The sequence below is a fragment of the Mus caroli genome, unplaced genomic scaffold (genome assembly GCF_978045245.1).
Source record: "Mus caroli unplaced genomic scaffold, Mus_caroli_1 scaffold_15, whole genome shotgun sequence".
In the NCBI taxonomy this organism is placed as follows: domain Eukaryota; kingdom Metazoa; phylum Chordata; class Mammalia; order Rodentia; family Muridae; genus Mus; species Mus caroli.
Window position 1 is genome coordinate 100,865,567 of NW_028227270.1, and position 27,960 is coordinate 100,893,526.

The 27,960-nt window shown below is 45.0% G+C and overlaps 1 protein-coding gene across 3 annotated transcripts in view; it reads right to left on the minus strand.

The window, feature by feature from the left end:
* The window catches only part of Elmo1 (engulfment and cell motility 1), a 510,326-nt gene extending 482,655 nt beyond the window's left edge, over positions 1-27,671 (minus strand). For 2 of the 3 annotated variants that reach the window (XM_029468420.2, XM_021180510.3), the window contains exon 1: positions 27,306-27,635. The gene's annotated coding sequence lies outside the window, so the exon portion shown is untranslated. Of the gene's footprint in view, positions 1-27,305 lie in introns of all 3 variants that reach the window. The other variant, XM_029468421.2, reaches the window with a different exon arrangement.
* Positions 27,672-27,960: the final 289 nt, after the last annotated feature.

Consider the following 27,960-nt stretch of genomic DNA (forward strand, 5'->3'; position numbering starts at 1 on the left):
TTATGTCCCAGAATTCTCTTCGTATGCTATAAATGTCATTGACTAGAAGAACACAGGGTGGCCTGCAAGGAAACACTGTTACCCAGGGCAACCCACTTGCCCAGCAGTAGACTTTGAAGCAATCAAACACTACACTCCTACTGCATTACACTATTAATGTTTGGGGGCCATTTATACTGAGTAAAATGTTTAGGAAGCCACTGCATAAAGCCATGATAGCATTCTGGCCCTAACAGATCAATAAAAATCGGTATTCACTCATGCTAAATAAACTCACTAATTTAGGAATCTACTTTTGTGAATGCCTATTTTGGTCAGTTCTAGCAGCTGAACTTCACTTAATTGCAGAAGGCCAGCTAATTTGAATAATGTAAAATGGTGAGCCATAATTAATTAACCAATTATGCTATAACCAATTAGATCTTCTCTATATCTAATTTCTGCTTTCTGACTCTAAATGTTGCCTGATCATATTGGCCTGAGTTTTCCTCTTGTTTTGCATCTGTGGACTAACCAATTCACTAATTGTTTTGTTTTGCTTTGCTTTTAATTGCTCTGCACTACACTCTGTTGAATTTAATTAGTCTAAGAGATTTTCCTTTTAACATTTGTAACAGCATTTAGCATTAACTAAGTGACTAAGGAAGCAAAGGCTTCCAAGAACATGCCACTCAAGTTCTACACATCCCTATGGCTCCCTCTGCCACGTCTGCACCCCAATTACCTTGCTAACTTGGCATCTTTTGTTCTTCTTTCCAACCAAGCAACAGAGTGTGCACATGTGAATGCAAAAGTCTTAGAGCTCACTGTTGGAAAATCAAGTTTGCTGGAACATACAGGAAAAAAAAAAAAGACCAAAAAAGCCAGCATCCTGCAATGCTCATTACCTCCCTTGCACAAGTTCACTTTGCACAGAGGCTGGGCTCCTCTAATGAGGATGCAGAGTCAGGGGCAGTAGCATTGCACAATTTCTACCACACAGTTCAGAACCCTGAGTTTTTCTGCAAAGAAGCACAGATGTTCATATCTCTGACAACAGCCAGAAGCTGCTGCCAACACATCAGTCCATTTCAAGAGAAAAACAGACACAAATACCAAATGAATGCCAAGTTCCCTCTCAGCTTTTTCCACTATTTTCTTAAGCCATCCAGCTTGACTCTCTTTACCTTGCCCACCGAATACTTTCTGATCTCTGGGGCACACATATTTTGCAATTACCAGTCAGCAGGGCTCAAGTCTGTGTGCACCCTTTACAAACCCACTCTGTTCTGTCTCCAGCGGTCTTAGCAAAATATCAAGGTTCATTTGGGACGCACACAACGTTCTCGCCCCCTGATGCGATACATCTTCGCCCATGTGGATAGTCCCCCAGATATCAAAGCTAAGAACACTTGAGCCTAGAGACTCTCGCATATAATCAAGACTTCTGAACTCCAGGCTGTTTTGAAGCTGCCAATTCCATTCAGCCCTGGCTTCTTTGGGATTTGAATATGAAGCAAGGTGGATGAAGCTTCAAAGGAAGAGGTGATAAATTAAAGTCTTTATTGAAATAAGGGATAGCTCCAGCTTCACTGAATGTTCTTCCAATGGCCAGGATGAGAACAGCCTTGTCTCTTCAGCAGAAGTGGGCTAGCTACGAGGGTTAGCTAGTTACACTGGCCCAAATCAGTCCCACTTCTCAAAGTGTACAGGTGCAGCAAAATTAACTTCTGTGCCCTTCCCCCAGCCTTGAGCGGGCTAATTCAGACCTTGTTTTGCCACAGTCATGTAGCCCACCTAGGGTGGAGTCTTCCATCCTAGGTGAAGACTATTGTCCTGCCAGCTTCCTGCAAGAAGCCACTACCTGCTGAGCAGCTGTGCTTGTCTTCCTGAGGAGATTCTTGGCAAAGTGGGGGATGGGTTCCCCCCTTTAAATTTCAGACCTTAGAATTAAACATTGAGCCTTGATCAGGGAACTTTGTCTTGGCTCATTCTCTCATCTATCCTTCCCATACAGACCTAGGTTTCCTTTCAGGGACCCAGTTCTCTGTGGCCGCTGGTGGCTACAAACTACAGGTGAAGGTTGCAGTGTTTCTGCACTGTCCTGGGTGAGACCAGAAAGCACACATCCGCTTCAAACACAGACATGTGGTGCCTCTGACCCCATAAAAATAGTGACCTTTAAAGAATGCAGTTCACAATCCAATTGCATTGTGCAACAGAGATAACTGTGGCTTGTCAGACTGCTGTGCTCTGATGCTTAGAACATCTGGCTAACAAGATTATAGCCAATCCCGGCCTGAGAAAATTAGCCACAGACTTCTCACCCCAATGTGATTCACTAAACAAGCACACAGTATTTATCGATTGTTGGTTACGTGCTTGACATCCAAAGAAAGAAATGTGACACAGAAACGAGCCGGCATTATTCATCAAAGTCTTCAGCCTGGAAGTCTTATTTACATCTTACTGGCTGAGGAGCTGCATATGATTGGCTTAATTCACCGCCCCACCTCCGGCCCCAACCCCACCTCCAATCTGTGCTTTGCTTTGGCCTCAGGGACCCAGTACAAGCCACAGCCTATGACTGGCATTAATGCAGATGTTCATGTAGCTTGCCTTGTTCTTTAGAAGAGTCCAGCTGCTGGCAGGAATGTGCCAAACAGGATTGTGTTTACTCACGAGGCTTGGCTTTCAGCATTTTAAATGTTTTGATGGATTTTACTAATACTGAAGTAGGTGTATCAGGACAGAAGGGTGAGCAACATCAATTTATGCAGAGTTTTAGACTAAGTAAAATGATTCCGGAGTCATGTGCCCCAAGGCAAGAACCAGACCTCACTAAACCATGAGGTCACTGTGGATGAGGTCACTGAGCCTCAGGTACCCCCAAAGGGCATTTCAGAGCTCCTTTCTGGACCTGGCAAGGGCATGACTGATTCAGCTTCAGAGCCAAAGCTACCATTTGTTGGATGCTATTGTATCCCAGGCATGTTCAATACTGCACGGCAAAAGTCTATGGTCTGTATTATTATGCCCATTTTACAGAGAAGGAATGTGGACCTATATAACACTACATAGCTCAGTTAAACCCACAGCTAACTCAATTGAAATCTCAACTGTTTCAGGCTCCTGGTGCCATGCTCTTTCCCTGAACCTAGTCTTCCTCATTACAAGTTCTTTCCTAACCATGGAGAAGGAGAAGGCCTGTGCTGTTTCTCCTCAGCAGCGAGAGGCTGCCATTTCATAGGACAACCTGGTGCAGACCACAGGTATGAGAAACCCACATCTCTATACTAACTTCTAAAGGCTTTCCCCACCTCAGCCAAAGCAAACCAACAGCTTTCCATTTACCATATTACTCATACATTACTCCAAATATACATGGCTGGTGTTCTAGGATCTTTAGAGCCACAAAAAAATGAAGTCATCCCCTCTCAGGGAAGTCCCCGCTCTTGAGGAAGGAAGCTTCTACAAGAACCCTAGAGATGATTGACAGCTAATGTCAGGTTCGATTCTCCCTCTCTTCTCCTAAATGATAAGTGTCCTTTTACCAAAGAGAACACATCAGCAGTCTCTAAAATACCACTCTCTGAAACTGATGACACCTCTCCCTCAACTAAATGATCTGCTTCTCCTGACTGTCTGTCTAGGACTTATTGTTCTGCTCTGCTGTGTGGTAATCTGTGGACCTTGTCCAGAGAAGACTTACTTAGGCAGGGAGTCCCCAGTTAAGTGCAGACCAAGGTCCACTCTCTTTGCAAGGCAAAGTAAACTGTAGAGGACAGTCAGTTTTCTCCACCTTTCCTGCCGTCGCTGACAGCGAAGGATGCTCAGAGCCTCTAGCACACTGGGCAGGCTCACAGTTGTCTGCTACTGGAATGGCATTAGCTCCATTGGGGAGGGAAGCTATGCAACTGTCAATTCGTTCTCAGTGTTCATGGGAAAATCTTCAGGATGCCACAATGCACTTTCCGAAAAATTGCCAGCTGAACATGTTGCCTAGACTCCTCTAATTTAACCCATGAAGGATTGACTATCCCTCTAAGATTCTGACTTCCATTTGTATCTGAATAAATGATATACTCCCAACCAACAGGTTGATAGCAGCAAGTTAGGTGAGGCCTTATATTACCTTAGTAACATAACCAAAACTCTAGGAATGAAGAAATACAACATCTGTGACCTAAATTTACACAAGTTAGCAATGCAGAGAAACCTATGGAGAAGACTTTCAAATACAACTTGTTGCATAAACAACCTGTCCTCTAATGAATGTCTAAGGTCAATGCTGTTTAGAACTGGGCTCCTCAACGATGGTGACCACCAGACAAACCTACTTCAATCTGGGGACGTCTTGGAACACTTAGTTTTTAGTTTGTAAATGAATAAGATACTCTAAAACAAATTTACATTACCATCCTTACGATTAGGTTACACTCAGTTACAGAATGAATGGAAACAAATGCCAACTCATCAACAGATTGTTAATTTATCTAATAAATATTTATTCAAGCTCTGTTGCCTCTATCTCATACAAGAAGCTGAGCAACAGAAGATAAAGGTGAAGAGGACATGCCCTCTGTCTTGAGAATACTCAGGCGAAGCAGACTTTCCACTACTCCCCACCCCTGCCCTCTTTGTTTTTTTATTCAATTCAGGCTGAAGAAGTGCCCTGACCTCAGGCTTTGGTGACAGATTTTTATCTCTCAGTTCTGGAGACTGGAAGTCTGAGAGCCCAGTGTCTGTGTGGTCAACTTCTGGGGAAGGTTCTCCAGTTTGTACACTGCAAACTCTAGAGAGGTGATGAGGGTTCTCCGGGATCCTGACCTGCAGGACCACATCACATCCTAACACCTTCCCTTCTATCACAGTCATATCAGCAGTCATGACTATGATATTGGAGAAGTGGGTACAGTAAACTCTCACTCCAGCTATCACAAAATGTTTATATGACTGCTCAAGCATGTTTCTTGTTAATTTTTCATTATGGTTAGTAGAATATTTGGTACATGGGAGACAATAGATGTGTATCTGTTGAATGAAGAAATAACACAAACTCTGCCAACAACTAGATGTTACCAAGTTATCATAGACCTTTGATATTCCATATATAAAATGAGTAAAAAAAAAAAGTTACACTATGTCCTAAACGGGTTTTTCATACATTATAAAGTCTACAACTACACCAAGATTAACTGGAGGAGGAGGAGAAAAGACTATGGTAAAACAAGGCTGAGAATCATTAATATTACAGAAAAAAAGAAGAATTATGACTCTAGGTTCCCCCATCCTCAGCATATTAATGTAGAGAAGTTCCCCAAGGGTGTCCTACACAGTCTACCATTCTGATAGAGAGAAAAGCTTTCTCTTGACAAGAGGCTCAAGAAGAAGTCTGAGGTCGCTAGCACCTGCAACAATTTAGCTCTAAATAAATATTTGTTTCCAAGGGCCTGCCTAATCACTTAGCAACGGAACTACTCTTAAAGGTCTCCTTTGATGTTAGCTCCTGTCACTGAGTAAGGATGGACAGAGATGCTATCCATCTTTCCAGCCAGCCCAGCCCCTCTAGATCTGGCCTGTGGAAAATTACACACTGTTTAGACTCAGTTTTCTCCTTTATGGGACAAGAGTACTAGTAATTAAAGCGCTGTTGTGAGACAAAATGATGTAACATAAAGAAATGATGGCATCCTTCCCAGCAAATGCTCCAGAGGTCAGCAGTCCATACTAATCAGCAAGCCTGTCCCTCTGCAGCTTCCTGGCTTTGCCGGACATCAGTGCCTCCCAGACTCCCCTTGAAATACTCAATTCCGGCTCAACTATACTTAATATTTCTCTTAAAATTACTGTAGCTTAGTGCTATCTCACACAAGAAGTCAATGAAATCAGAGATACGATGTGCTCATTACACTTTTCAAACGCACATGACAATGAATAAAGAATCACGCCGGCAGTCCTTAAAAGCCAGTCTCCGTGCCTAACTCACTTCCCCCATATCCTGAAAAACATTAACCTGGAATTTCCATCCAAGATCTTGTCACCAAGGTGTCTGTATTTTCTCTTCTGAAAATTCAAGCTGACCTTTGAGAACCCACACACACACACACACACACACAGCCCTCCCCCAGGCAGAATGGTGATCCAGACCACCTGAGGCATCCTAGTTAGAAGCTACTTGTGAGTCACTTACCATCTGAGCAGATGACACACACAGCACTATCATTTGGTTCTTGAATGTTCCCTCCAGGCCCATGTTGTCAGCCTGTGACATGACCAGGAGGTGATGGAAGAGCCACGAAGTGCAGCCTTAGGGAAGAAAATGGAGTCCCTGGAGTCACACTCTTGAAGGGTATGTGGAGACTCCAGCTGCTGCTGCTGCTTCCTCTGACCCTCCTCCTTCCTTTCCTTCCTCCATCCCTCCGATTTTCTGGTTGCCAAGAGGTTAACAGCACTGCTCTGGGTCCCGGACTCTGTTGTGCTACTCCCCCAAGCCAAAATGCAACTGGCCCAGGTTACTATCAAAGTGTGAGCCACCACCAACTTTACTTCCTTAAGTTGATTGTCACAGGCATTTTGTCACATGAAAGCTGACTAACACAGTTTCAGAAATGACTCATGGCTTTCCAAGGCAAGAATGTCATTCCTAACTCTCCCTTAAGCTCAGATACTTACATCATTTTTCTGTCAAGAAAATTAACATGGACAGTTACTGCAATTAAATGCTTTGACTAAATGCACAGCTTTTCTGAAGTTCAGTTGACAGAACAAAACAACATCTCTGTAATATACAAAATTAGCAGAGAGATATGGCATGTAAAAAGAATTGGGTCTATGTTTGTAGGTGCACAAGTATATGCACACGAGTGTCTTCCCCAGTCACTCTCTGCGAGAGTTTGAATGGAATGATCCCATAGGCTCATATATTTGAATATTTAGAAAGTGGCACTGTTTGAAAGGTTTAGGAGGCATGGACTTATTGAAGTAGGTGTGGCTTTGTATATCACTGTGAGTGGGGCTTTGGGATTTCAAAACCCAAGCTAGTCACAGAGTCTTTCTTCTCTTCTGCTGCCTGCAGATCCAGATGTGGAGCTGCCTGCTGCTTCTCCAGTACCATGTCGGCCTGTGTGCCACCATGGTTCCCTCCATAATGAGAATGAAGAAACCTAAGATACAGCCTCACTTCAATGTTTTCCTATAAGAGTCACCATGATCATAGTGTCTGTTCACAGCAATAGAGCACTGACTAAACAGGCCCCACCAGTTTTTTAAAGATTTATTATTGCTATTATATTTATTGTATAAGTATTTTGCATGCATGTTTGTATATGCAGCACATGAGTACGAAGTTTGCAGAGACCAGAGGAGGGCATCACAACCCCTGTAACCAGAAATGGCATTTTTAAAAAAGATTTTCAAATTCTAAAAGTCACAAGATGCATTCGGCAGGCATGGTGGCACTTGGCCAAGGACAAGAGCCCTTCCCTCCCCAGCAAAAGCTTACACAGACCTAATCACAGACAAACAGCTCCTGTCACCTCACTTCTGCAGCAGCCAGGCTGCCAGAGCTCACCCAATAGAAGGTCACTCTGCTTCAGAGGTCCACTAAACGACAAAGAAGAACAATTAGTACTATACTATCCGTGTAAGAATTGACCCAGGGTGGCATTTTGCATGCATTTACGAATCCTGAATATTTAGTCTTTCTGTGAGAAAAAAAGAAGTGTAAGCACAGTTGGTAATATCTTCGCTTTTAACTGCAAAGTATTCCAAAGCCCTTTTAATAGCTGCCAGTTACCCATTTCCAGGCTGCAGCAAATTATAGTTCGAGGAGACAGGAGCTGACAGCTCCTTTTGCTTATAAATGGCAGGCTCTTCCATGGTGGGAAGGCTCTTGAGCCTTCACTTAGGTACACCCACCCTGGGCACACACAAATGGTGCTACATGGAACAATAATAACAGTACTCAAGCTAGTCTGCTGATTCAAAGAAGCAGCATGGGTTTCCCTAAGGCAATTACCAACGTGAAGGATGCACAGGGCATGCGGGGGGAGGGGTTGATTCGGAAGGAATTAATAAGCAGACATTATTAATATTATAAACTTCATCTTCTGAGGACACAGCGCCCAGGAAACAGAGAACTAGGTCAAAGACACACAGTATCCATAAAAAAAAATTAAATTATTTTCCAAGCTAAATTAGCGCCTAATAAAAGGGGAAAAAACTGAATGATAACTTTTGGTCCCTGGAAAGTGGTACAACCTGTCCCCAAATATTAAAATTGTATGAATGCAAAAATACCTCATAAGAGCTTGCAAAACTCAAAATAACAAACCCTGTTATGCTGTTGGATCGCAGCTGTGACTACATGGAATATCCTATCCCAGACAGGGGCCGGGCAGAACCAGCTAACATGCATGTGTGTGCTCGGAGCCGGGAGCTCCTGTCATCTGAACATGATCAAGAATCCAGATTCTCGAGATGAAATTCCTTTAGACAAGGCTGGCTCTTCTTCAAGCTAGAACACAGCCTGAAGATCAAAACAAAACAATAAAAAGGTGCATTAGAATGACCCCTAGGAAATACATTCTCCACTTTGTGTTTTTAAAAATTCAAAGACTCAACAGATAAAAGGAGAGCAGCACGCAAATTAATCGCTGCTCGAAAGATGAGCGGGGGTGGGGGTGGTGGGGTGGTTTACTTTTTAATTAACATTCTGTCCTTAATCCAAAAGCAGAAGGGAAACACAGACGTGGCATTTATGCCTCTTAGGGGAAAGTGTTACCTTTCCCCCAGGCTCTCTCTATTCTTATTCGAATGCGTTTAAATTTTAGATGCAGCCTTGGCAATGTGTGGAGCTCCCGTTATGCAAACAGTGTGGGATGGAGGCACCCAGAACTGTGCCTGTGGGAGGACACAAGGAAGTCAGTCTTCCTCCTCTCCTGGAGGTTCCTATCATCCAGGGGAGGATTTGGGCACGCAAACACACTTAGATTCTTTTTCAATGGGACAAGGGAGATTTGGAGATCAACAGATGGAATGCAGCTGGTTACCTTTGTAACAGTCACACACTGAAGAAGAAGAAGAAGCAGCCAGCAGCCAGCATCTCTCAGTGGGTAATCCCAAATACATAGGCACTATGAGACATTCTTTTATTATTTGTTTAGAGAGACCAGAGTTTCCTGCTAGATAAGATGAGCTAGATAAGAGCTACAGCCCTTGTCCGACCTGGAACGCTTAAGTCTTTCCTAGAGATGATGCTGTGGAGTAGATATGGGTTAAGTGTGCCATCATAAGTGTTCACACAGGAAGCTAGGGTAATGTCTTTAAGAAGTCTCTGGGATCACTGACCTTGGAAGGGATTATTACAGTTCTCGGGGATGAGCTCTGGTTTTCTGTCCTGCCATGCGGTCCTGCTTTTGTGATGACATCACCCATGAGGCCTTCACCCAAGCAGGAGGCACAGCACCACCATGGCACTGGACCTCTGGAACTATGAACTAAGCCAAATTATTTTTATTATAAAATACTGACAATCAGGTGTTTGGTGACAGTAACACGACATGGCCTGATACAGAGATTAAGAGGCAGAGAAAGGGCTGATCCAGTTCAGCCCTCTCCTATTGTGTCATCTTTGAAAGTCTCCTTGTGATCAGATGCTCTGTGCCAGGAACTGAGAGAGCGCAGCAGAATAACAGAAGATTGACAGCGTACCATGGTTAGGCTTATGTGTTCCAAGGCCAGCGGTGGGAATGAGGAAGTGGACAAGCACGAGAATTTTACCTTTTCTTTCTGTTTTTGTTTCCTTTTCTATACAGAAGCATGTAGTGATGCAGTCGGGAGAGCGGCCTGTTTATGAGGTCAGCGTGGCTTTATGAAGAAGACTCCGAAGATGCAAGCAGGTAGAAAAAAGGAAGAAGACAGACCTGGGAGTCATCTAGATACCTGCTAAAGGGCTTCTTAGCATGGTCACCCGGGACTCTGCATAACCCTGGATTCCAGGAACTCTCCCATGATCAGAATTTCTGGTGCCAAGACCCAAGCTTAACCTTTCCATGCTGCTGAGTGGGTTCTGGTGAGCTCTGTGAGTTCACTGGTACTTCTAACTTCCAAGCATCTAAGCAATCGACAGAGTCCTCCTTGCTACCTTTCAGCCTTGTCTAGCCATCTCCCTCAACACTGACAGCTAAAGAGGCCATGACGCAGGATATAGACAAGAGTCAGTGGCAGCCCAGCCCTGAGGCTAGGTCCTCTTTATCCCTAATTCAGTCCTTAAGCACTAGGTTCCACAGAGCTCCACCAGGAACAGGAGCGCCCACTAAGCACTCCTTTGGATTCGGCCTGAAGGACAGCATCAGCCGAAGAATTTTAGCTGTGTCCCTAGGGCTCCTCCTTCTTCCCTTGGAGGGCAAATCCCTGCTATATCCCTACTTCTCTGGTCGGCATTAAGTGCTCAAAGAATAAATTGATCAACAAAGTCCATAACGGGGTTCACAACAGTCCTTGAGGCATCAGGGACATATGAAAGATGCTCACCTGTCCCACTCAGACTCAGAAAGCACAGCCTGGTATTAGAAAAGCCAGCAAACTTGACATTTTTAATCAGTATGCAAAGAGCAGAAAACACTATGAAATTTTTGATTGTCATAAGATTTTCAAGTGACAATGGCATATTTTTCCTACTGAAATTAAAAATAGCATGTGTTTCAGATTGCCAGCAAACTTAAATACAAGAAAATAGTCACAAGTGCTCTGCAGTGTAAGCCTACTGGTGACATATAATTGTCTTAGAAACACAATTTTAGAGGATAGGTTGAATATATATATATATATATATATATATATATCATACATATTGATTAATTGAAAAAGATATAAGCTTTTATATCCAACGTACTCTTGACAAAGCCAAAGCCTCTTCTATTCAATGATGACATTTTTCTTTTATCTTGACTACATATGGTCAAAATTTCTACTTATACACAAGAAGAAAAATAACTTTTAAGGGTTTTTATAAATTTACCCTAAACAGCGGCAGATTATTCCAATCAAGATCTGTAAAAACTAAGATTCTCGAAGACGTTTAAAGGAAGTACATGACAGAGTCATGGGGTCACAGTTACGACATGGATTGTAGTATCAACATGGCAGTGGGAACAGTGTAACTCACACAGGCCTGAGGGTCTAGCGAGTTGATCATGGTATTCTAGAATCCAAACGGAGGCAAAGTTTGAGAAACCATTATTATTTGAATTTGATTTGAGACTGTATTCTAAGTGTTCATTTAAAATTTAGTCCCACTGCAAAGTGAGATAAGAGTATATGTAGAAAGCTAAACTTACAGTGGAAGCAGAATTTAAAGGTAGGAATGACAGGAGAGGATCAGAATTAGATAGATCAGAGTGGACCTCCCATAACTGAACACTGACTGTTTCTTAGAAGGAGAAGCCGAAAGGGACACGTGTGCCCTCTTTCACCTCCCATGTGCTATACTGAGCCAGCATGGAAATCTGCAGACATAACAGATGCAAACCCTTAACCTTCCACTCCTGAACTTGGGGATAAAATAAACTTCTTTATAAAGTTACTGAACCTTAGGCATTTTCTTATGGTAATGTGAAAACAGACTAACACAAAAGCCTACAGACCCTTCTGTTGGTCTGTGAGAACTGAAAGTTCCAATGCAAGTGCAGGAAGGTGGAGCCTAAATCCTAAGAACAAAGCTTTGGCATTTCAACCAGTTCCTAGGCTACCCAAAACAAAGGTCAGGTCAGTTTCCTTTGAAAATGAATGCTACCATACTGACAAAAGTATAGCCTGCTAATGTCTCGCTCCTCATAATGTACTTAGTGTCTACCCAGACTGCCTATGTATTGGGAAGAAGGAAGGAATCAGGCCTTTCAGGGACTACTGGGCAAAGGCTTTGATGATGCCATTTCCAAAGGACCCAAAAGCCCACTGTGGCCCAGTCAGAGAAGGCACTTATGGAGATCCTGTGGTCCTAGGAGCCTTAGGTCAGGCTCCGAGGGCCCAACGGCATCCTTTACTATTTCTTCACTTCTGTAGTGAACAACTAGAGCAGACCTCTTGAGTGACCGGCAGCATCCACACACTGAAGAAGCAAGGGGTTGTCCGTTTTTCTGCAGGAGGAAACTGGCTAGAGAGGCTCAGAGCATGTGGTTCCAAAGACCCAGATCTGCTCTGTTACTTCGAAAGAGAACTCAGCATTTAAGTTGAAAGTTGCTATGTGGGCGTTTTTTTGGTTTCAAAGAAATGGGCTCAGCTCAGCACTTGGACACCAGGATAAATCATTCCAACGAGGAAGAGCCCAGGCACTATCAAATTTCAATTGCAAGCTGAAAACCCTGATAGCTGCTCCAGATAGAATATGCAATTAAGGCCCAGAAACATAAATTATCAAGGCCATGGTCCTTCCAGAATATAATAAATGAAGTGTGGGCAACCACATATGTGGTAAAGATCCTAGCCCCCAGTGTGTGTCACAAATGCCTGGTCACCCACAAGAGCTAGAGAAGAATGAAAAGAAACAGACTTTCCAAGTTCAATACTGGCTGTTTTAGGGACAAAGGTGAAGGAGACAGAACTGTTAAAGTTTGACCCATAAAAAAGCTTTGTCATTCTTGCCAGTTGCTGTCTTCTTTGTTTATGCCCCCTCAAGGGCTCTGTGAGACTAGATCATTACAAGGCAGGAAAGTATTGACACCCTTCAGCAGAGGTAATGTAATAACAGAAAGGTAGTATCCTCTGGCAAGCTCCTGAAGTTCCAGGTAGATCTGGGCCCAGTGGAATGACACCAGGGCAGTAACCAAGACCCCCAGCGTATGGGACACTCCACAGTTAATATATCATTGCTACATCTGAAACAATCTCTGACCCACAAACTCTTCTGTCACAGTGACCTCAGGCAAGGCTGGACTGCAACAAACTAGGGGACAAGGAGAGTCACATGTCAGTTATTCCTGAATGCATCTGAAAGCTGTCCGGAACGGGGTATAAAAGAACACAGAGCAAGCACTCATGGGTAACAATGTTTCTTCCTATTATACAATGCCCATTGGTACTTCTTATGGCTTAGCATGGCACATGTACTTAAATCCTCCAGGCTACTAGGAGACAAAGTCACTAACCAGAAAATAAGGTGACATGAACACTGCCAGCAAGGGACAAGTGCTGCATGAAGACATCATGGGGAATACCAGAAGGCTCCCAGAAGACAGGACCATCCGGTGGCATCACGTGGACCAGGAGATGTGGCCTCACTTCTGAGTCCCTCTCTGTCGAGCAACGGTGCTACAGACTATATGACCCTTTCCCTGTGACTTCTCGTCTGGCTATTTGCCCTTCACATTCATCTCTCCCCAGTGACAGCAAAGTCAGAATTCTGAGCTCCGTTAACTTCTTGCTAGAGAAGGCCTATGTGTAGCCCCTCTGAAGACAAGCATGGGAAACAGGCAAGCAAAAGAGAGACCATGGGCCCTCCTCAGCTAGGTCTCCCCTTGTCCCTCCTTGACTGCATACAGCTCTCAATTGTGGCAACTGTGAAGTGAGCTCTCCCTATACACTGAGATCAGCCTGCTGCTGCAGGGCAAATCAGTCTATAGCCATAGACCTTCTTTATCCATGAGCCTCTCTCCTTTCAGCTCATCACACAGGGCACTCCTCACGCCTGCCTGCCCATTGAACCCAGGACTCACAAAGAAAGGCTGTCGCTAAACATTGAAAAACAAAATGAAATAAAGAGGCAAACACAGAGAGTGAGCCAGGATAATACACAGAGCTAAGAAAAGAGCCACATATGAAAGGATTAGAAAATAAATTAGAGGAAACTTAAAGGATTTAGAATCTGTCTCAAGTGCATTGGAAGAAAATCCCTCCAGAATGGGAGAAGGAGACTAGATGACACCTGGGAAGCCTTCTGGTCCCATCCTCTACTGGCTGCCTGCTGAGTTTTGGACTTTGGGTTCCTTATTCTCTTCTCATTTCCTACCTGGACAATATTTCTCATAAACTGGAGCCTGGTCCCCTGGATCAGAACCAGCCAGAATCTGGCTAAGATGCAGTTCCTCATTTCTCAAGAGTCTGAGGCCTTCTCAAAACGAGAACCACAGATCCAGGTCCTCGATCATTTGTACAAGCTGCCAGACCCACACTGAATCACTCCTTTAAATTGCTGCTAAAAATCTAAAGGATTTGAACTAATGAGTAAATTCTATTAGAAATTGTCAGATTCTAAAAGTAGTAGCAGCAGCCATATTGTGACTGGAGAGAAGCCAGGAAGAGCTTATCAGGGCATAGATATTGCCCTGCCACTCCTCAGGGAAAAGACATGGCTGACCTCTTGTTGTCTCATGGATAAGAGTCCAGGTCCATGGTCCTCCTCAGCCTGCCTCCCCAGTTTAATATAAAGCTGTGGTTCACCAGCTTGAGAGCTCTGGGCTTTAGTTCCTTCAGAGCCAGAGTCCACCCCTTTCACAGCCTTTGACAGGAACACCTCTTTCTCCCCAGTAAAATAAGTTCCATTTCTTTCCCACATGCTGACAACATTAGTCTTCCTATTACAAGTCTTCATAGAACCAATCACATCATATCACATTCCTCAGTCCATCTGAAACGTCCCACAGAGGGGTTAGAGAGAAGTCTCTCTAGCTAAGAACACTTGTGATTATTGCAAAGGACCTAGTGTTCCATCCCTAGCACCCATATGGTAGCTCACGACTAAATGTAACTCCAGTTCCAGAAGAACTGCACTCTTATAGACCTCTGCAGGCTCTAGGCCTGTATATGGTACATGTACATGCAAGCAAGCGAAGCACTCATACACATAAAATAAAACAAGCAAATATTAAAAAGTGTTTCTAAGAAACATCAGTATAGAGTTCTGGAACCCATTGATGAATGTGCATTTTTTTTTTTTGTCTAGAAGTTTGTGTGTGTGTGTGTGTGTGTGTGTGTGTGTGTGTGTGTGTGTGTGTGTGTTGTAATTTTGGAAGAAATCCTACTAATGATACAGAGCTGATACTCCATAAATATGTGTAAATAGACAAATGAATTTAAAATACATTTCAGTTATGCACTGAGAGCAAATTTCAGGATTCAGGAGCAATTAAGAATTTAAAGTAGCCAGGCCTGGTGATGCACTCCTTTTTAGTCTCAGCACCCAGGCGGTAAAGGCAAGCAGATCTCTGAGTTAGAGGCCAACATGGTCTATGCAGTGGGTTCCAGGACAGATGGCTACACAGAGAAACCCTCTCTCATGGAAAAAAATAAGTCCATGTTTTTTTCTCTCCTGAAAATCAAGAGCTCTAATGTCTCTCTAATAGTAAGGATTGGCATGTCACAGTGGATTCTCTTGTACACATGACCCTAAATATTCCCTTTTGCTTGTTTTTCAACTGGATGAACCGCACTCTTTCCATATAATTTATAGATTTGGAAAGAAGAAATGAATTTTTTAAAAGATTTATTTCTTTACTTTATGTGAGTACACCGCTGTCTTCAGACACACCAGAAGAGGGCATCAGACCCCATTGCAGATGGTTGTGAACCACTATGTGGTTGCTGGGAATTGAACTCAGGACCTCTGGAAAAGCAGTCAGTGCTCTTAACTGCCAAGCCATCTCTTCAGCCTGAAGAAATGCATTATTTTTTTTTAAAGATTTATTTATTGTTACATGTAAGTACACTGTAGCTGTCCTCAGACACACCAGGAGAGGGTGTCAGATCTCATTACGGATGGTTGTGAGCCACCATGTGGTTGCTGGGATTTGAACTCAGGCCCTCTGGAAGAGCAGTCAGTGCTCTTAACCGCTGAGCCATCTCACCAGCCCAAAAAATGCATTATTAAGGCTGTTATTGGTCCACTTCTCTGTGCCTTGGTCTGATCTGGTCGTGTACTATTGCCTTTGGAAAAGACTTGAACTCTGAAATAAAATCTGACCAGGATATCTTCAGAGTGACTTCTTATGTTCTATGTGCCCTCCTAAGCCATAACTGAACTCAGACTTTTTCATTGTATGCCTTCGTATGCTAACCTTACCAGCAACACATCGGAGAAGATTCTAAATGAACCTCAGCCAGCAATGACTACAACACAATGTCTGGTACAGAGAATGATGTCTTCTGAGAACTTGAATCTCCATTCTGCCCTCTTCTCTCTGCCTTCTTGCAAGCAGCTGGCTACAGCTGGGGTGATGGCTTACTGACATGACTGCTCTTCCACATGCTCCTGAGGTTGGCAAAACTCTTAAGACAAATGGCTTCTCATCTGTGGTCACCAAGAGCTGGGACCCACACCACACAGTGTTCCAAAGCTGCATGCTCAACCAAGGCAAAACAGACTATTGGAAATGGAGGAGATGCTGACAGCTGGAAGTGTCTCCTAAGATAAACTGCAGAATAGGGAGCAAGTGAGAAGTGGTAAATGGAACCCAGGCGCTTGGAATCTTTAAATTGTCGGCTACGTTGAGGGCGAGCAGAGCTCCCCAGTTTCAACAGAATCCTGCATCTTACGAAAACAAACCTTTCTGTGACTCTTTAAATAGGTTTGACACTGGATTGCCTTTCATGCTCTGCACGGAGCCTGACAGGTAGGAAGAAGGCACCGCTGCATGAACGCCTGCAGAAGCTGAAGGATTCGCATCGCTCTTCTTGAGAACAGAAAGGGACTGAAATTTTTATATCCTGAGGTTAGTATGTAATTTGTTGTGTCCAACCAAGACCTGCATCCAGGGCTCAGCTAAGTGGCCTTTCATGACTGCAGGAATGGTTTTACTTCCAAAGCAGTCTGTAGAATATCTTTCCAGTGGCGCATCTCTGTCTCAAGCCAATGCTTCCATTTATTATTTAGTATCTATATTATTATATATAATATTTATATATTATGTTATTAATATTATATTATACTATTATATTATATATGATGTATTATATATTATTTAGTGTCTAAACTGGAGTTTATCTTTCTTTTAATCTACTCACAAAAGCGCTTACTAAATGACCATTGGATGGATATATGAGCTACTGTGGAAGGAACTAGTAAGCCATTATGCTAGCTGCTGCCTCCCTGAAGGAACTTACTTACAAACCGTGGCCAGAACTAGCAAACATAAATGGTGGAACAGTGGCTGTGGCTGGAAGTAGACATAGGATGAAATGTATACATGGAACATTTTAAAAGTGAGAAAGATGCTACGTTAACTATACTAGAACAACAGAACTGTGTGGGTCTGTCCCTTCAGGTCATGGTTCTTCTCCTCTCCCCATTCTATTTTATGCTCAGAATCTCTTTGAACCTGGCTGACAGTCTAATCAACCAGTTTTGGTTAGGGAAGAAAGTTGAACACCTTGCACCCACTCACATTCCACTGAAACTTTAAGCAGTCACTTTCAAGAAGTTTCTAAGTGATTCAAAAGGGACGCTTATGAAGTGTTTGGGGACCACTGGGCTTCCTTTACAGAACACATAATCATACAAAACACAGCTCATCTGAATTAAATGCCTGTCCATTGCTATTCACTACCTTGGGAGTTTCCCTCCGAGTTCCTGTCTATAGTTGGACAGGTGTAAACAACCCTTTTCCAGGAAGCTCAAATCAAGCAAAGTTTGGGGAAGAGCCCTGAGCAGCATCCTCCAATCTCTATCCCCAGTGGAAATTAGCATGGAGTGAAATTCCAGGTGAGCTGGACTTTACATGGGTTTTCATTTGAACCAGATTGGGAGCATGATCTGTTATGTTGGCTCATTTAATTTACGATGGAAGATATTCCTCCTAATGTGGCAAAGTCTCTGTTTCTGAAACAGTGGTGTATGAAGCAAAGTCTAGTTGAGCTTTTAAGAGACAGGGCTCAGGCCTCTTAAAGAAAGTTCAACAATCAATGTAAGTCTTTAAACGAGTATACTTTCTATATTGATTTCTTAACCGATAAAACCAGTGGCATTGACGATAACAACAAAACAAACGCAGCAAACCCACCTCGCAGTCAGCATTAAACCCCCATGTCAGCAGCTCCAGAGACTACGGATTTATATTAACTCCATCTGACAGATGTGAAAACTGAGGCTGAGCAAGATAATGAATTTCCGCTCCCCAGCTAAGTCTCGAAAATCAGATAGAACCCTCAATTAACAAGATCATGTTTACTTAGTTCCAAACTTCAAAGAATCATTCTTTTTCTTTCCTAAATCCAATCAGTCATCAATCCTCCATTTGTTTTCTTCAGTGGGTGGCTGAAACATACTGTCCTCCTTCCCCTCTGTCTGCTCTGGCTGGCAGCCAGCTGTGGGGTCTCAGTAGGGAAGTGGGGGTGGGGCAGCCTTCCCTCATAGCAGGCTCACTGCGGTATTTATTTATTCCTCTCCCCAAGACTGGGTGTTTATTTGAATATAGGTCTAGAAAACAGAAGCTGATAAGTGTCGCTGTTAGTAACGTGTTAGTTCCTCCTGCCTGCTTCCTGTCTCATCTTTTGTCCAGACTACAATGGGACAGAGTCCTCACTAAACCTGGACTGCCTGGTTTCCTTGCCTAAGAGTCTTTGGCTTTCCTGTCCATTCAACTGGGTGTTTAGCTCCCAGAAGAACAGACTCCTGTCCTTGCCCAAAAAACTTCCTCCACCAAGACTGCTGAACTCCTGGAACAATTTTTCTTTAATAATAACTTTTCTACATCTATCCCCCTCCCCAAATGATAATCTGTGTACTTTGCCTGTGATCTACAAACCTGCAGTACTGGTAGTTACAATTATCTCTTAACTGATCTTTTTCTCATTCATCCATCCCTAGCAAAGCTCCAAATGTGGAGGGCCTTGGCCACAGAACTTACAGTACTGTTCAAAGGGCTGTGGCATAGCTAGCTGACTGATGGAAGCATGAGGACATGGCTGAAGTATTATGACAGGTTAAGCCTAAAAACAGTAGTTTAAAAGTCTTTATATACACTTAAGACCCTTATTTATTGATAATTTGTGTGTGTGTGAGTGAGAGAGAGAGAGAGTCGGTTTAAATGCTGAGGACAGAATTTTCAAGGCTTTGTTCATCCTGGGCCCACTCTTTATTCCTCAGCCTTCTCTACTCAACATTGCTTTTATAAAATATAATTTAAAAATAAAGCTGTTTTATGCTTCTCTCATGCAAATCCAGGCAGATGTTTTTCAAATAACTCTTGAGCCGAAGATCAAATAATGATCTGGAAAATGGTTCCAGTGAATCTAAGCCACTTGCTGGCAGTGGAGTGGGTCCACGGAGAATGGAAATGTGCTCATTGCTTGATAGAAAATTCGCTTTAGCATGGTTCCCATTCAGTAAAGGTGATAAGTGTTAGGGAAAACAGAATTTAGAAGATGACATCATTATTCCTCTGCTTCAAAGTACCCTTCATTATTAGGCGAAGTGTGTGTGTGTGTGTGTGTGTGTGTGTGTATGAGCATGTGCGTGACACTTACTACAGGAAAGAATATGTCTCACTTCCCCAAGCCAAACTGTTTACCTAGTAGTCACTTCCACTAAGTGTCCATGGTTGGTGAAACTAGGGTAGCAATCCACTAGAAAAATCTAGGGCACGGTGGGCAGGGTAATGTGGGGTGGGCAGGACTCAAGTTGAAACAGTCTTACTGAGTGTTGTTGGAATTCACTCTTCACACAGCCAAAAATGTGCAGCCTGACCAAAGTACTCTGCTGGCTCAACCTCCCAAGCCACATGTCCCCGAAGGCCAACTGCGGCTTATGCATTCGGGAGAAAGAGCCCCAAAACAGAAAAAAAATTATTTTGAAATGCATTATACTTCAAAATTAAGGGTAATTGTGTGTAACAGCCTGGAAAATATATCTCATGCAGTACACTCAGCCACTGAACCCCAGAGCACAAAACTGTGGCGCTCCAAATGCAATCTCAAACTGAAAAAAAAAAGGTACAGAGGGCGGAAGGAAGAAGGGCGGAGGGCTGCTACAGGCTGTGTGATTCGGAGCTGGCTGCTGACTTGGGGAAACGGTTAATATCCTACCCAGCAATAGGTTCTGGGTGGCAGAAGCCACCAGCTATTGCTCTCGACACAGCAGCCAGAGGAGGCAAGTAAAAGGTTGACATATAATTACATAAGACAATAATGCCACAAGACTGCCCAGAAATGTTAATACCCAGAATGAGAAAGGACTTCATATAAGCCAATGTCTTTAAAGTTTCTCCCTGCCTGCTAGAGGTCCTATGGTAATGGATATGACCCATATCCATTACCAGCTGATCAGCCAAGGAGCAGATACTGTCCTCAATTACCGGATTCCAATTGACCAGGCCTCTAACTGAGCTACCCTGACAATTCCTTACCACCCCGCTCCATCTATTTACCCTCTTAATTGTTATGTAAAGGTCACAGTTAATTCAACATCCAGCAGTCAAACTCAAAACCTTGCCAGGAAACTGGGATCGAAACTCCCAGTTTAGCTTTCTTCTACCTGGGCTATCCAGGAAGGTGAGTAAAGTCTCATCACCATTTGACTCAGGAAGATAATTGCATCTTAGCCGTGAGGGAAGTTAAGGAGGACACTAAAGCAAATGATTGAACATAAAGGGTCCCCATCTGTGAGTACACTACCTTAGTTTAGGCTCCAAGGAATAGCCAGTGACAGAAAACTGGGCCAGTCACAACTCCAGCTGAAAGTCAGATCAGATTACAAGCAATTGTTCAGATCTCTTCAAAAAACAAAGCAGACGTTCTTAACCTGCCCAGGGAGGAGAGAGGAGGGCTGGGGTTGGCCCCCAGCCAGAGACCTGCAAAGAGTAGATGCAACTTTGGTTGTTCCTGAGTGGAGATGTTGGGACCTAGTGAAAGGACACCAGGGAAGCTGGTGGTCATCCTGCAATGCATGGAAGAGTCCTCAAAAGACAGGATTACTTAGTTCAAAATGTCAGTAGTGCCAAGGCCGAGACTCAAAATAAAGGACAGATCAAAGGGGAGGCGTCTGTAAGCAGACAAAGAAGAACAGCAGCAACATCTGCATTGCAGAAAGAAGAGCCTCCTACCTAGTGGGCTCAGGTTTCCAGTTCCCTTGGTGGGCATTAGTCCATTGTCAGAGAAGCTGACAAGTGCATCATGAAGTATATTCCCCTGACAACTGGTTCCCTCCCAGTGGGTTCATGCACCATAACTCATCCAGAATCTTCTTTCAAAAAAAAGTGTTGGCTAAAGAATACATTTTCCTTGGCAAAGACCTCCCCCTTCTCTCTCTGATTAATAATAGCCCCTGTCCTCCAATTTTGTGATCTTGGCTGATAGGAGAGGCCACAGATGGATCTAGATTCAAGTCTAAGGGCACCTTGAGAATGAAATATGCAGAGAAGGATCAACTCTGCAATTCTCCATCGCAAGAGCTAGATGTCATGGCAACCCGGGACACAGCCCCTCTGAACTGAGGGCATTTCTTCTGTTGTTTTTTGTTTCATGGCCACTGAGACGCAAACTTAAAGCTTCACGTAGATCAAGCCCATCAATACCACTGAGCAGTACCCCTACCTGAACTGAGGGCATATCTTCTTTTTATATTTAAAACATTTTAAATTTATTTTGTGTGTCTATTTATGCATGCATGAGTGGGGTGGCCAAAGGACAACCTCAGCTGTCATTCTCCGGGTACTCTCTATTTTTTAAGACAACATCTTTAGAACTTGCCAGTTACTCAGCTTCGATGTGAGACTAGTAAGTTCCAGGTCTCCCTCCATGTCCCCCACTCCAGTTTTCTTATATGAGTTCTGGGGAACTCCAACATTACAAAGTCAAGCACTTTACCAACATCAAACTCAGTTTCCAACATTATAAAAGCCAAGCACTTTACCAACTAAGTCATATCCTAAGCCAGCTTTGGTTTGGTTTTCGTTGGGGTTTGTTTGTTTGTAGGACTGGTTAGTTTTTTGTTACTGTTGTTTGTCTGGTTGGCTGATTGGTTGGTTGGTTGGTTTGGTTTTAGATGGGGTTGTCTATGATGCTCAGGCTGGTGTTGTAGGCAGAAACCACTCTGCCCTGCTATGTGGAGAGATTTCCTAACAATATAGAGGAGTATAGATATCTCTAGATACCACTGCACCAACAAGACAAGGAACTAACCAGAATATATAATGTGGAGTAAAAGAAAGAAAAAGAGAGAGAGAGAGAGAGAGAGAGAGAGAGAGAGAGAGAGAGAGAGAGAGAGAGGAAGAAAGAAAGAAAGAAAGAAAGAAAGAAAGAAAGAAAGAAAGAAAGAAAGAAAGAAAGAAAGAAAGGAAGAAAGAAAGTAGGAAATATCAGAAGAGCTGAATAAAGTTTAGTTCTAGAGCCCATGACCCCTGTAGACACCATCCATAAACTGATTACCACCCTGCTGTTGACACCATCTATAAACTGAGAATACCATCCTGGTGCTGACACCATCTATAAATTGATAACACCACACTGCCAGTAACACCATCTATAAAATGATAACACCACCCAACTCTTTCCAAAACAGTAGGCCATAGGGAAGGGTGCCAGCTGTGGATGAAGATTCACATCAATCTCATGATTCAACCATACTGACACAGTGCTTCATAATGTCTTACCTGGGCACCCATCCCCTAGCCCACTGCTGCTTATCCAGAGATACCACCCACCCAGCACACTGTCCTAGAGTAGAGCAAGTAGTGAGTTGCCAGCCTTTCCTACTGAAGAGAGCTGTGTTCCCTACATTAACAGTGAGAACTAAAATAGTCCAACTGTAGCTTCAATTCCTAAAACTGAGGTTCCAATTATAATCTGCTCAGATTCTGGAAACCACTGTTTGTGGGGGCCAAGAACACAAAGAAACATCTACTATTTATACATGTGACTAATTTCTCTGCTCAGCACTGGGCCAGGTTGTTGCTGTGGCTCATTCCGTTTGATGAGACAGCATTCCTTCACCCACACATTTTCCTACCTCAGTACTTAACTGTTCACCTCATTGTAGGCTGCAGACAAAATTCTGTACTTGCACCTGCGCCTATGGAGTGTTGAAGCACATGTGGTTAAGGCGATCATTGATCGTGGCAGGGTTTGGCAGGCTTCAGTTCAGCCTACTACAGAGAAGGTGCCATTCTTAACACCCAGACAATCTTGATCACCCAGGAAATACAGCAGACAGTGTATGCTGCTGAACACATATGCATAGCGTATGTAGACTGGCTTTGCTGAACCTAAATGCACTATGGTGCGCAGTGGAAAGCCTTCGAGGGCCACGCATACTACTAAAACCACACGGTCTAGACTGATTCAAACACCTCTGAAGCTCTTGGTCGTTGGCTTTGTTTTGGTGGCTAGTCAGTCTTAAGCCCAAGTCAGCATGAATACCTGATCTAACATGTGGCTACTACCAAAAACAGAATGGCTGCCTCTGCAAATCTCCAAAAGCAATTAGCATCACGCAAATACCGAATCCCAGGGGTAAACTAGGAAATGAAAGGTTGGGATGAGTAAATTTCCAAAAGCTAACACTTGGTCAGAAGACTGCGTGGTTTTGATTTCCTTCTAAGTACAGGGAGAGCTACTGAGGATTCTTCGACTGTGCATCACTGCAGTAAACAACTGGTCATTTGGGTCCCCTGACCTCCTAAGATGGTGATGGGATCTGGGCCTGACACAGTGCCAAAGTCTATAAACAATAGCATTTTTAGGGTAAAGTCAAGGGCTGACACTGTATGTGATCCAACTGGAAGCAGCATCTTTCACTAACTATTTTGCCATTAACTATTAAACTATTAACTATCAAACAAACAATATTTTGTAAAAGGGGAAGAGCTTCTTGGAGATTTCTTGGCAAGTTGATGAAAAAGATCTCAAAACCTCTAGAATTATTAAAGCATATTTTTAAAAACTCAACCTGATATGGTGCTATGCATTCAGTATATAAGAGTCAAAGTCTGTTCTGTGTGGCACTAAGGACAGAACCCATGACTTGGTGCATGCTAATCAACGACGTTTCTACATTTCTAGCTGGTCTTGAACTAGCAATTACCCAGGCTTGCTTCTAATTCAAGATCCTTCAGCCTCAACCTCCTCAGAGGACCAGCCTTCTGCTTGCTACCATTTGTGTTTCAGACTGCTGATCAGACCTGCTAAGGTATCAGGCCCTCCTCCTAGGCTACAACCTTAAGCGAACAAAGCACGGTATTCGTTGACATGAACTGATATTACACAACTCTTGCAGCAAACACTTGAGGCTTTGTAAGGCAGAGAGGTTTAGTAATCTTCCACCTTCTCCAAATTCAACAGGATGTCTAAACCGAGCTATCTACTTGGATAGCTGCAGGCCATCCTGTGGGGAGCGAAAAACCTCCCGGCCCACTGTTCTGGATCAGGGTGGCAAACACTATGCTGCCAGGGATGATCCCTCCGAAGCTTCGGGCTTGGACCAGATGATGAAGTAAGCACGCGTGCCCTGGTGCACCACTTGCCACTCCCCCAGCCACATCCTCTGGGCCAGAGCTTCAAAGCCCTCCCTTCCTGCACACACCTCTCCCCACCCACTCACACCAAACACCCAAAGCAAGCAAATCACTTGAGTGGTGCTGACATTTCAGAAATACTCTGCGCTCCGCAGCTCCCGAAGAAGCCCCTTGTCTGCAGGCTTTCTCTCCATTCTCTCCCTTGCCCAGGCCTTTCTCTGCTTGGTCAGTCTCCCAGCTTTTCCCTCTGCCTCCCTCTCCTGGCCCGGCAAGCAACCTCTTCTCTGCCTTCAATCTGGCTCCATCCCTATGAGAGAGAGGGAGAGGGACAGGGACAGGGTGCAGGAGGAGCATTTCTTTGGCTTAAAGCCACACAGGCTTTAGAAGACATCTCCAAGGAGAGAGGGTTCCAGCAGATCAGGAACAGTTGCGCTTTTAATGAAGTGCTCTGGTCTTTATGCCCTGACCCAAGCAATGGCTTCTCTACACCTTTCCTCAGCCTGCACTTCTGAGGGAAGGATCTAAACAAGGCAGAAGGGGTCTGAAAGAACAGTGGCAGGGTGTGGAGGAGGGGACAAGAGAGTGTGATAACCGCCAGGTTTCCTACTCGCCATTTACACTGGGATTATCTTAGTATGTTTCCAGTGCTTTCTCCCAGCATGGGCAAGTCTCCTTCCACCAGTCGATGAAATATTCACAAAACACATTGTTATCTTGTGCTAAAAAGTTAACCTAGATCTGTGAACAAGTTCACCAGCCTGCTCAAACTTCCATCCTAATGGGAGAGAAAACGATAAGATAAACAGATGAATAAATGAATAAATAATGCCAACTAGTAATAAATACTGAGAGGGAGACTGGGTAACCTAAGTAGACCCAGGCAGCTGGCCACCAAGGCCTTTTAAACTGAGAACTGGTGGAGTCCTGAAGGAGGCAAAGGATGAGTCATGAACATGTGAGGGAAAGCACCCCGGGCAGAAGAACAGCATGTGCAAAGGTCCTGGGGAGACAAAGCAGTAAACATGAAAAATGTAAGGAAGTCAAAATTGCCACAGTTAACAAGAGCCTATTGCTGTGGTGGGTATGGTCACCCACCATGTGACCACCTAATCTCTGGCCCAGTGACTGTTCAGGCACTGAGTTTCCACAGACTATGGTGTCCCCAAGCTTCCTGTTCCCCAACTTTCTCCTGCTTACCCTACTTCCTCACCATGAGGCCCCACAATTGAGGTCATTCTGTCAGTTTATCATAACACCATCTAACTTAACAAGAATCAAGTAGCAAATACAGTTAAAAAGGCCATGTACACGCTTAACTACAATGCTGACGGATAGCAAATGGAGCATAGTGACAAGTAGAAGATCAAAGGGTCAGCTAAGAAGAAAGAGGGGAGGGTAAGGGAGGGAGAGAAAGGAAGATGGAGGGAGTGAGGGCAGGCAAGAAAATAAAAGTATGGAATCTGTGTTACAAGCCTTCAAGTGACCTGGTTCGATCCCCACTCCTGCAAATTGAGAGAGTGAAACCAGTAATCCTTGAAATGACCTTGGCCACTACTGAAGAGGTGAGACACATGAAGACCATACCAGAAGCCTTTAGTGGACCGGATTTACTGCCTGCTTTCCCAATCTAACGATCATTGCAAGTAAACTGGATTTTCCAATCTCAAGTTGCTCTCAAAGATTTGTAGTATGTAAACGATAGTTATTTTTATTTTGTATATAAAATTTTTAAAAAATCAGAAATTCTTCCCTGGTTTCCCTCAAGTCACAATTTTCTTTCTGTATCTTAGATTGTCCTTACTGGCCAGAGGCAGGAGGTCCAAAGTCCCTGGGTGCATTTCCTTGAGCTCAAAACGCCTCGGGAGCTGTCCAGAGGCCCTCGGAGCTGTCCCTGCTTGAGGCCAAACTCTGCAGCGTCGGGTCAATCCAAGTCCAACAACCCTTGCCCCAGCTGCCTAGTTCAAAGGGCCCCAGGCAGAAGAGTCAGTGGAAGAGAGCCCCAACCCCCGAGGGGTCAATAGGAGAGCGCCCCCACCGCAATGACGCGCGCCAGCACACACACACACACACACACACACACACACACACACACACACACACACAAATATAAGCCTGGCGCGCGCCCTCGGCACAGCACGGACTTCCCAACCCCACACCAGCGCACCGCGGCGGGCTGAGTTCTGGGTTTCCTCTTCCTCTAAGCCGCGGGGCTACCGCGGCGCGCAGCTCGCTCGCTCACTCCCCGGCGCCCCATACCCGCCGCTCTCCCGGGAAGACGCGCGGTACGCCCCCTCCCACGCTAGCCTCTCTATAGAAGACCCAGCCGCCCAGAGGGAAGCCCCGCATGGCCCCGGGAGGCGGGTCTTCCTTAGCGAACGCCTTCAGGGGTCCCCGCAGCTCATCCCGCCCCATCTCGGGAGCGCGCTCTCCGGGGATCCCCTCCCGTCTGCGACACACGAGAGAGCCCCGGTGTCCTCGCTGGTAAACTAGGAGCCGCTTCCTGACTCTCCAGCCCCACGACTGCTGGCCGCAAGGTCCCAGGAGCACTCTGCCAGGTCCCAGCACCCCTACGCCGGTGGCGCAGCCCGCCCGCGCCCCCTCCAGCCGACTCTGCCCCGGTCGTTTCCACGGGTCCCTGCACTGAGCCCCATCCAGGCGCTGCCCCCGGTGTCCGCTTTCCCCCACCCCGTGCCTCTAGTCACTCGGGACGCCCCTTTGCCCAGACCTCCCAACTGCAGGGCGCCCGCAACCCCCACCCGCCCGCGCCGCGGGGCCCCGGGAGGAAACAAAAGTGCCTCCGCGGCGCCCTCGTCTTGCCCTGGCCCCCGCCCGGGCCGCCGAGGTCAGCGAGTCGGGCGCCGCGCCAGCCCAGCAAACTTTACAAACCTGCCCGGGGTCTCAGGACGCCGCGACGAGGGTTCCCAGAGGCCGGAGCGCCGGGGCAGGAGACGTAGACCGGTGCCCGAGGCTCTGTCGCCGCTCTCGGAGCCGCGGACGGCGGTGGCTCTGCCTCTATCTCGTGCCCATCCTCACCCGCTGCCGCTGCCCGAACGCACGCACTTACACTCGGGTCGCCGGCCGCTGCCGCCGGCTGCCGCTGCTCTCACTTCCTCTTCCTTCCTCCTGCTGGCCAGAGACACATCTTGCATCTAGGAGCATCCCGCGAGCTGCCGCGAACTCTGGGCAGCCGATGCGGAGTTGCAGCCGCCGCCCCCGGCACCTGCGCGCGGACACGCGTTTGTTGGCGCGTTTGCTGCCCGCCCCCGCACTGCTGCCCGCCCCCCTGCACAGTGCCTAGGACTGGGTGCCCACGACTTTTTTTGGAGTCCCCTACTTAAAAAGAGGGAAATGTCACACAGTATGCACACTTCATCTCGGTTATAAATAGTGTAGGATGAGCATGACTTCTCTGATGAGCTCAGAAACCGCGTTTTGCAGGCACTAATTAACTCCGTCACCCTCGCAGCGCCACCTCTGGAGCACAGAGAGCTTCTGGTACCCTTTTTAAGGTTTCATTTTGGACACCTTATTTGAGATTTTC